Below are 9,840 nucleotides of genomic sequence, written 5' to 3'. Positions count from 1 at the left end.
ACCTCTGATGGAACCTTATTGGAATTCTAGTTTAGTCACTTTCAAGATTCATGATCTTAGGCAGAAGACCTAAGATCTCTCCATGTCTAAATCACCACCTATGAATGTAAATAGTAGATTGTGAACTTTAATGTGATAATACATGCTTAGTAATTAACATAATTTTAAAATTATATAAATAATCTCTACAGTTGATGTGGCCTTCTGAAGGGCAAGTCAGAGATCAAGTGAGAAATTATGGACTTATGACCCTTCTGGGAAAAAATTTGTGAATTAAATGAAAAAGAGTAGTCAATTATATTGTTTAAAAAAAGAAGCCCCCATACTCTTACATGAAATAAATAGGACACAGATGTGTAAAGACCAAATAGTTTCTCTAGTGTGAGAAACTGAAAATGTAAATAAGGATTAAAATGATTAAAATGAATAATTGATAATTTGAAATAGGAAAAGGTCCAAAGGTGTAGGGGTGGTGGGAGGGGAAGGGAAATGGAAAGAAGGGAAAGGAAAAATTATGAGAAAAGAAAAAAATGGAAACAAAATCTATGTAAATAGGGAAGGGTGGAGGGGGTGAAGGGCTGACAGGTAATGGTGAAAAGATAAGAAACAAGATACATCATGTACAGGTACAAGCATCCAATGATAAATGTAGATGTATTGTATAACTAAAATATACCAATAAAAGAATTTAAAAATAAATAAAATAAAATACAAAATAAACCCAAAATATTTGATTATCAACTATTTCAGGGGCTTTAGATGTATCTTCTAATCAAAAGAAGCCCATGAGGTGAAAATATTACCCCCAATTTACAGAAAAAAAAAAGAGGCTTAAGTCTGTCTCACCCCAGATCATACATGGAATTGTTAAGTTCAGGCTGCTGGATCCCTGCCTTTTGTACTTTCAGCAAAAAGTCAAAAGTATTTTTCTTTTCTCTATAGATTTATGAACATTTTCTCCTCAAAGAAATAGCTGAACTATGAGAAAAAGCATTCCTGTATCCAAGTTAACTCCATAGAAGGATGACATATTTCTGATTTATTTTTTCAAAAAGAGGAGTATATTCTACTTCTCTCTGCTTTTTATATGTGTACATCACAAGTCTAGATGTAATTTTTTTTTTTTTGTACCAGGGATTGAACTCGGGTCCTTGCGCTTGCGAGGCAGGTGACGGGACCACTGAGCTAAATCCCCAGCCCTAGATGTAATTTTTAATCATAGCTATTAATGAAGTGACTTCCCTTAAAATTCTTTTTAAAAAACATTAACTCTGCTTCAAATAATAGAATTTCTGAAAATATAAGTGTTCCCAAAAGAACACCCATCCCCTCTAGAATCTACCTTAAGAACTATAAAAAATATCAGTAGCTTTTTTGGTACTGGGCCGGAGATTTAGCTCAGTGGTTTCGCCACCTGCTGTGCAAGCTCAAGGACCTGAGTTCGATCTCCGGTACCAAAAAAAGAAAAAAAAATATATATATATATGTGTATATATATATATATATATATATATATATATATCAGTAGTACATATTCAGCCTTGTCACACTATATAAAATCAAAAGGACTTCTGATCTTAGCTATGGCATGTAAAGATTTGGGAGGTTTTCACTTCTCTCACTACAAAATGAAAATCAATACTTTTTCTTTGATCTATTTTCTGTCAGGTAGTAAAACAAACAAACACTCTAAAATTTTGAGAGAAAGGCAAATCTGTAGAGTCATAGTCAAGATATGACTACCCGGATTGAAAGTTGCTGGAGCCATAAACTGTAGGAACTCTTAAATGGTAATTTTCACAAATGAGGGAAGCTGAACCCAAACTTGTGTGAAAGAGACAAACTCCTTTGGCTTGAGTCTTCAGGGAAGTAGCTTTCTGTGAGCTTCATCTCCAGGGACCCCACCATCATTGCTGTGTGCATTATTTTGCTAGAGGATGTTTAGAGGAATTGCTGTGGAATAATACCCTCGGCCTCTGAATACTGTTACATAAAGGTGTGCTTCCAGCCAAATATACATGCTCCCCTCTGGAAAGAACTTTGTAGATCTTTAGCCACTCCAGCCCCATATGGCTTTACTAGTGAATTCTGCTAACTATAGAAGACACATTACCAATTCTACAAAATCTGTTACAGAAATATAAAGCATGGAAGATGCTTTCTAACTAAATTATCAATAGAACATAACAAAACTGTGCAGATAGACCAACACAAATGTCATCTACAGAACTTTGACAAAGGAACAATGGGAATTTAATGGGGAAATGAGTCTTTTCTGCAAAAAATGCTGAAAAAATTAAACATATGTATACCAATAATTGAATATAGAAACAAGCTTACATTTCTTACAATATTTAATTCAAAATACATCAAACTTAAATGTAAAGTCTAAACCTATGCATTTTCTATGAGTAAGCATACAACAAAATCTACATGATATTATATTGATGAAAGCTACTAGATGCAGTAATGAAAGACCATGCTATGAAAGAAAATATTGAAAAATTGTATTCAATTAAAATTTTAAAATCCTCTGGAAAATAAAGCTATTTTTTTTACAATTAAGAGAATGACATGAAAGAGGGAGATGCATTAAATACTCTACATTCAGTCAGTGGAACACTGGTCTGAGAAGAAAGAGAAAGAAAGAAAGAAAGAAAGAAAGAAAGAAAGAAAGCAAGCAAGCAAACATGCTGTTAAGCTACACAAAGACATGGAATAATCCTAAATGCACAGTAGTAAATGAAATAAGCCAGTCTGAAGAGGCTTTATATAACATTCTGGAAAAGACAATACAAAAGATTTTAAGTTTATCAGTGGTTACCAGGAATACAGGGATAAAGTTAGGAAAGTAAGACATGAGCATTTTATAGATAAAAAAAAAATATTCTAAATATCATACTACAGAATAGTTGGCACATGACTTTTTGTCAAATCTATAGAAATTTACAGCATAAAGAGCAAACTTTAATGAGTGTAAATCTAAACAAAATCATTGATGTGGTTAGTAATCTTGAGATTGAATTCAAAATATGACAAAAGGACTTTTTAAAAATTCTATGAAATACCCTACCTGCAAGGGGTGGGAGACCCTTTCTCACTGACTAACAGTTATAATGTTGGAAAAGAGTGAAATCTGTAAAATGAAAAGAAAAATGTGTAAACATAATAAACTTTGTAAACTGGTAGTTACATATATTTTTCTCAGGAATACAAGTTAACAACTCCAATTGAACATTTCAGCAAATGGACTGCAGGAGATGGGATCAGGTTTCTGACTTCTGGCATGAGAACTTACAGAGAAGCAAGTGGAGAATAAAAGAATAATCCATGAAACAATGAATTAGAAGTAGACATATCACTATCCACATTTGTTTACTTCTTATAGACAGATGATTACATACTGAAATACTTAAAAATGTTTAAGAGCATATTTTACCAACAACATAGGAACAGTAATGACAAACATAATAATAGATCTTGGTTTCTAATGTCTGTCTCTTAAAGGGGAACCAGGGCCCTTGGGAGAAATGTCTGAAACAAGGACTGGGGGAAAAGTTTACAAAATGAGTGTCGTGTCATGAGTAGCAGGTAGTAGTGAAGTATTAGAAAATTGAACAAACAAACCAACAATTTATGTTATTGGGAGGGTGTGAAAGGGGTACAGGATCCAAATGAAAAAGGTACCAGAGGCCAAATGGCCAAAGCTGGAACAATCTGAGAAGCAAAATTATTTAACTATTATTAGGTTATAATTCAGCTGTGAAAATAAGTCATGAATCTATTCTGACATAAATAACAGTTGAATAAATACATGCAACAGGAGAAAAAATATCCCATGCAGAAGAAATTCAAATGACTTATTTAGATCTGTAACCTACAGGAGGAGTAGCATAACTCATTTCTTAAAGTGGGATGAACATAGTAACTTGTTTCCCAAGAGTACAATATGGAAAAAAGGAAAACAAGAATAAGTTTGCAGTGAAGAAAGATGACAAATATGACCTTCACCAAATGGTTAAGGATGATGTTAACAATAAGACATATGCGATGTATTTGCCAATAAGATATGATGAAGATCACACATCACCTCTTTTTTCTTTCTCCCCAAAATACATAACCCCAATTTTTTGAGGGGAAACAGCAACCACAACAATAAAAATCAAAACAAAGCAAAAACAAAAATAGGCAAATCTCAATTGAGGAAAATTACTCAAAATATCATAAAACTATAAAAATATTGAAAATAAAGTCTGAGAAACTATCACAGACAAGAGGAGCCAAAGCAAGCACAAAGATTAAATGTAATGTGTTAACCTTGAAGAAATTCTAGAGTCAAATGATATTATGTTAAAATTAGGAAATCTTAATAAACTGTGATCTGTAGTAGATATGATATATGAATACTGATTCATTACTTGTGAGAAGTGTTCCATACTGATGCAAATGCTAACAAGGATCACTGAGTGTGGCGTATATGCTATCCTTCTGTACTTTCTTTGCAGTTCTGAGCAAAGACATAATATGAACAGGCTTATATTTTGGCAGGTTCACAGTGTCATTTTGAAAGAAGATGGAAAATACAAAAAAGAAAAAAAATAAAGAATGCTACCCAAGTAATAATCTACATGAGAAAAGCTGCTAATTTGGATTAGGATATTGACAATTATAGTCTAATTATGAATTTATATTAAAGAAAACCTGTAACATTTTCTGATGGATTTGAATAGCAGGTGATATGTGAGTCAAAAATACAATTCAAATATCTATGTCTTCATGAGTAGAAGAATGAGGTTGGCATGGGGTGAAATGTGGAATATGATAGGAGAAGTAGAAATTAGGATGGAATATGTGGCTTGGTTTTGGATATGTTCTATTTGGAATAATTATTATACATTCAAGTACAAGTTATAAGTAGATAGATGAATATATGAGTATGAAGCGAAGAAGATAAGGATAGAAATATAAATTAAGATTTCATCAGGATACAGATGGTTTGTTTCTAAAAGCACAAGATTAGATAAAATCACTCATGGAGTGATAGATATGTATTATATACACTTGAGAGAATATTTGAAAAGCAAGACCTGGATAAATCCAAAACATAGAAGTTGAAGAGATGGGTAATAACCAGCAAGTGTAAAGCTCATGGAAAACACCCAGAATGAATACAGGGATACGCTGGAAGCTAAGTGGATAAATCACCTAAGGAAGGAGAGAGTGATCCTCTATATCTAAGGCTGTTCCTAGGTCAAGTGAGATAAGGACTGAGAAATGAAAATAGGATTTAGAACCTATTAGTTTAGGTCTTTGGTAACATCAGTAGGAAGAGTTTTATTTTTTTCAGTGATTTGAAATACAGAAAGAAAAATGTGATCAGAATAAGTTCATGAGAGAAAAGGAAACCGGAAACTGCTGACAGGGAAAGTTCATTCAAGGATTTTCATAGTAAAAGTAAAGAGAAAATGTGTTTGGGGCTAAAGACAAAAATGAGTTAAGATAAAGTTTGTCATTTTTGCTTAAGAGGGGAAAGAGCATATTTGGATACTTTATTAGTTTCCTATGACGGCTACAACAAATCACCACAAACTCGGAAGCCTAAATTAGCAGAAATTTATTCTTATGTTATTTTGGAGGATAAAGTCTGAAGTGAAATTGTCTGTAGCACTACACTCCTTCCAGAAGATCTGGGAAGAATTCGCTCTTCCTTCTTCTAGCTTCTGATACTCCAGGCACCGCTTGGCTTTCTTGCCTGTGTCACTTCAATTGCTGCCTCTGTGGTCGCATAGTTTTCTCTTATTATTATGTCTGCATTTTCACTTCTCCCTCTTTTAAGGAAACATATCATTCAACATAGTGTCCACCTAGGAAAACCAGAATGAACTCATAGCAAGGCCATTTTAGGTGAATAGGTACTTTTCAAAATAAATACCCAAGGTTCTGGGTATTATAATATGAACATATATTTCTGGAGGCCATTGTTTATCTTAGTACAGACACTCAATAGAATGAAGTGCAGAGAGGGAAAATCTGATGAGGCAGTAGACAGAAATTTGCTAAATCAGTATTCTTTACAAAGAAATGGGATGGGAATTGGTGCACTATAAAAGGAGAAATCTTGAGAGAATATGAGCAGATATATGACCAGATGGGGTTGACTGCTTATAGAACTTCCCTCATATTTTCTTTAATTTACTCAGTCAAGAACAAAGTATGGAGATACCTCAAAGAACTAGGGCTAGAGGTACATTTGACCCAGCTATTCTCCTGCTGGTATCTTCCCCAAAGAATTAAAAGAATCATACCACAGTGATATATGTGCACCTATGTTTATAGCGGCACAGTTTGTAATAGTTAAAGCTTGTTAACAGCCCAAGTGCCCATCAACTGGAAACTGGATAAAGAAGATGTGGATTTTTTGTAAAATGGAGTACTACTCAGCCATAAAGAATGAGAAACTAGAGACATTTATAGCTAAATGGATGCATATTGAGGCCATACTCTTAAGTGAAATAAATAGGACACACATGTGTAAAGATCAATGGTTTCTCTAGTGTGAGAAACTGAAAGTGTAAATAAGGGTTAAAATGATTAAAACAAATAATTGATAATCTGAAATAGGAAAAGGTCCAAAGGTGTAGGGGCGGTGTGAGGAAAAGGGGAAAGGAAAGAAGGGAAAGGAAAAATTATGAGAAAAGAAAAAAAATGGAAATGAAATCTATGTAAATAGGGAAGGGTGGAGGGATGAAGGGCACACAGGTAATGGGAAAAAAATAAGAACCAAGATTCATAATGTACAGGTACAAGCACCCAATGATAAATGTAAATGTATTGTATACCTAAAATGTACCAATAAAAGAATTTTTTTAAAAAAGAACAAAGGCAATGACTCAATTACTCATTTTTTTCTCAAGAAAACCTGAGATTATGAGTTAATTCAAGCAATTTATTAAGGAAACGCTTGTAGGAGAGACCACCAATGCAGAGAAGGAAAGAATAAGGAAGGAAAACATACCAAAGCAAATGGCAATTCCAAACACAATCCTATATCTCTTCACTCTGAGCTTGTATGAGAATTTTGGAATGGAAATTATGCCTAAACCACCCTGGACAAAGACAGAGAAATTGAAATTTTGTACAAGAATATACCTCAATTTCTGTTTAGATGTTTAGTCAGAGTCAGTGCTGGTGTAAGGTGTAAGCACTGGCTCTTTGAAGTGAAAGCACTCTGAAGGCAAGGATCAAACAAGCAAACAAACTGAGGCAGGTTCCTCTGAGCATCATGTTGCTTAATAGAAGCATGGATTTTAAATGAAAATGAAAGAGAAGAGATTGAACATTTGAGAAGAGAAGAATAAGAATGAAACAGTTGTCTAAGAAGGCAGATGCAATGGTTTGGATGTGTTTATTCCCTAGAAACTCATGTTGAAATTTAGTCCACTGGGCCAGGGATTTAGCTCAGTGGTTTTACCATTTGCTGCACAAGCACAAGGACCAGATTTCGATCCCCAGTACCAAAAAAAAAAAAAAAAAAAAAAAGAAAAAGAAAGAAAGGAAGGAAGGAAGGAAGGAAGGAAGGAAGGAAAAAAGAAATTTAGCCCCCTGTGTAACAATGTTAACAGAAGGTAGAGCCCCAGAGAGGTAATTAGGCTTCTCCCCTGAGGCTGAGTTAATTTTCAGAGAACTGGATTAGTTATCACAAGATCATATTGTTATAAAGGGAAGCTGCCTTCCTGTTTTATTCTGTGCACACTCACTTACCCTTAAATCTTCTCATTATTTTATCACACAGCATGAAGTCCTCACCAGATGTGCTAGTCCAGCCTTAGAATTTCAGCTTCTAGCATTGTGCACTAAATAAATTTCTGTCCTTTGTAACTTACTCAATCTCAATGATTTTGTTTCAGCATCAGAAAAGGACTAAGATAGTAGTTGTGAAAATGGACTTGAGTAATAAATTGAGCCTTCTGGAGAGAATTAAAAACCTACTACATTTAGGGTGAGACCAGGCATGGTAAGTATGACATTCGTCTAGACGTTAGCATAACGGAGGGAGAAAGATGATTTAACCATAGCTGTTATTTAACCAAATGATTATGACAAAAAGACAGAGGGCCAGTGGAGTAGATAGTATATGAAAATAGATTTAAACTGAGTAAGCTAGAAAAGAAGACAAGAGGAGAATGAGAGACTGTGCTTAATTTTATAAGATTAATTAATTGAAGTATCAAAGATTGTTAGAGTTGGGATACTGGTGGAAATGAGGTGGAAAGATAGGAAGTAACAATAGAAGAGTTAGATTTCTTAAACTGTGATTAGAATGAAGTCATGGTAATAACAAAGTCAGCGGTAGGACCACAGAAACAAACGGCTAAGATAGAGTGAAGGACAAGATAAATGACCAAGAACAGATTAAAAAAATGTTGAAAGGAACATAATGTAGTATTGAAATGATAAGAGTAGTATTGAAGAAAATGATATTTAAGACTGAAGCTGAAATCTTCAAGGAATCAGGGGAAGTAATTCAGTTACTTCTGCGTTAACTGAATTTCAGTAATTGCATTTGAAGGAACTGCATAGGTGTAATCTCATTGGCATGAGTTTCAAAGCAGGATGTTTTAAGGAGGAGAAAAGGAAAATATTTTAGATGCTATAATGAAATACAAGAATAACAGCTACCTGATCTCCAAACTGACTGCTATGAGAGCTTTAGAAAACTCATAAGTTATCTCTTGAAATGGTTTTAGGAGGAGCAGTACCATCAGAGGAAGCTAGGTTGCAGTTAACTTGAGAGAAAAAAAAAGAAGTTGGGGAGAAAAGAGTTTGCTTAAGAGAATGAATTTCAGAAGACGTAGGCAAGAATTTTAGTTGTGAGAGGTGGTAAGTAGTGCAGAAATAGCAGTGGCATTAGGGGTTGAGAAATGATCTGAGGATCCTGAACTTTTTATTGGATTGGTATGCATAAGTAAATGGGGCACAATGGCATTAATTCAAAGGGTCAGAAGAAAGATAGGAAACATGAGTGCTGAGTTCAGGAATGGTCTTACCAAAGTTAGGAAGAAATTTAGGGCTTAAACTGGAATTGACATCAGCTAACAGAAATATGGACAGAGCATCCAGTTGAATATTGTGCTTTACAGAGCCTGATGCCAATCTCAGTGAGAGAGCTTCTCATATTTATTTCTGTAGTGCTGGGGAGCAAACCCGGGGATGCCTGCAAACTTGATACACACTTTACCACTGAAACCTATGTAGCCCCTTGATGGCTTCTGTTGTTGTTTGTTGACGATTATCTGCAGAGAGGACTAATACTTTTAAAGACTTTCTTCCTCTTGGCTGTAGTCATCTACTCATCTATAATATGGAAAAAATATTGAAACAAGTTAAAATTGGAAAATTTTCCTCAGAAAATGCTATTTCAAAATATTTTTTAAAAATTACTTTATATTTATTTCTACTTGCTTGCATGTATAATTGCATGCAGTGCATTATTTTTGACTTTTTCTATTTAACTTGTTGGTCATTTAACATTACCATACAATTAATTGCATATATTGATTTTCCCAAATCCTGATCAGGATTTTTCTTGTAGAACTAGAACATTATGCAGAACTAGAACATTATGCATTCCTCTTTTTACTGTAATTAGAGGAAATCATCATCTTTTCTGCATGCTGTATTACTTTTGATTCATCTAGTGTTAGTTCTTGTATCGGCTGAGCTCTTCTGCAGGGTTGGCTATTGAGTATATTTATTTTCTCTGCTGAGTTTCTGTCCCACAGTCTTTAGTTTCATTTGCCCAGCCTGCTTGTGAGTGAACTCTTGCAGGAGGTGCTATAG

Source organism: Heterocephalus glaber, unplaced genomic scaffold, assembly GCF_053883595.1.
Source record: "Heterocephalus glaber isolate CG9 unplaced genomic scaffold, H.glaber_assembly_v1.0 deba00001577, whole genome shotgun sequence".
Lineage (NCBI taxonomy): Eukaryota > Metazoa > Chordata > Mammalia > Rodentia > Bathyergidae > Heterocephalus > Heterocephalus glaber.
Note: the sequence above shows the minus strand (reverse complement) of the source record.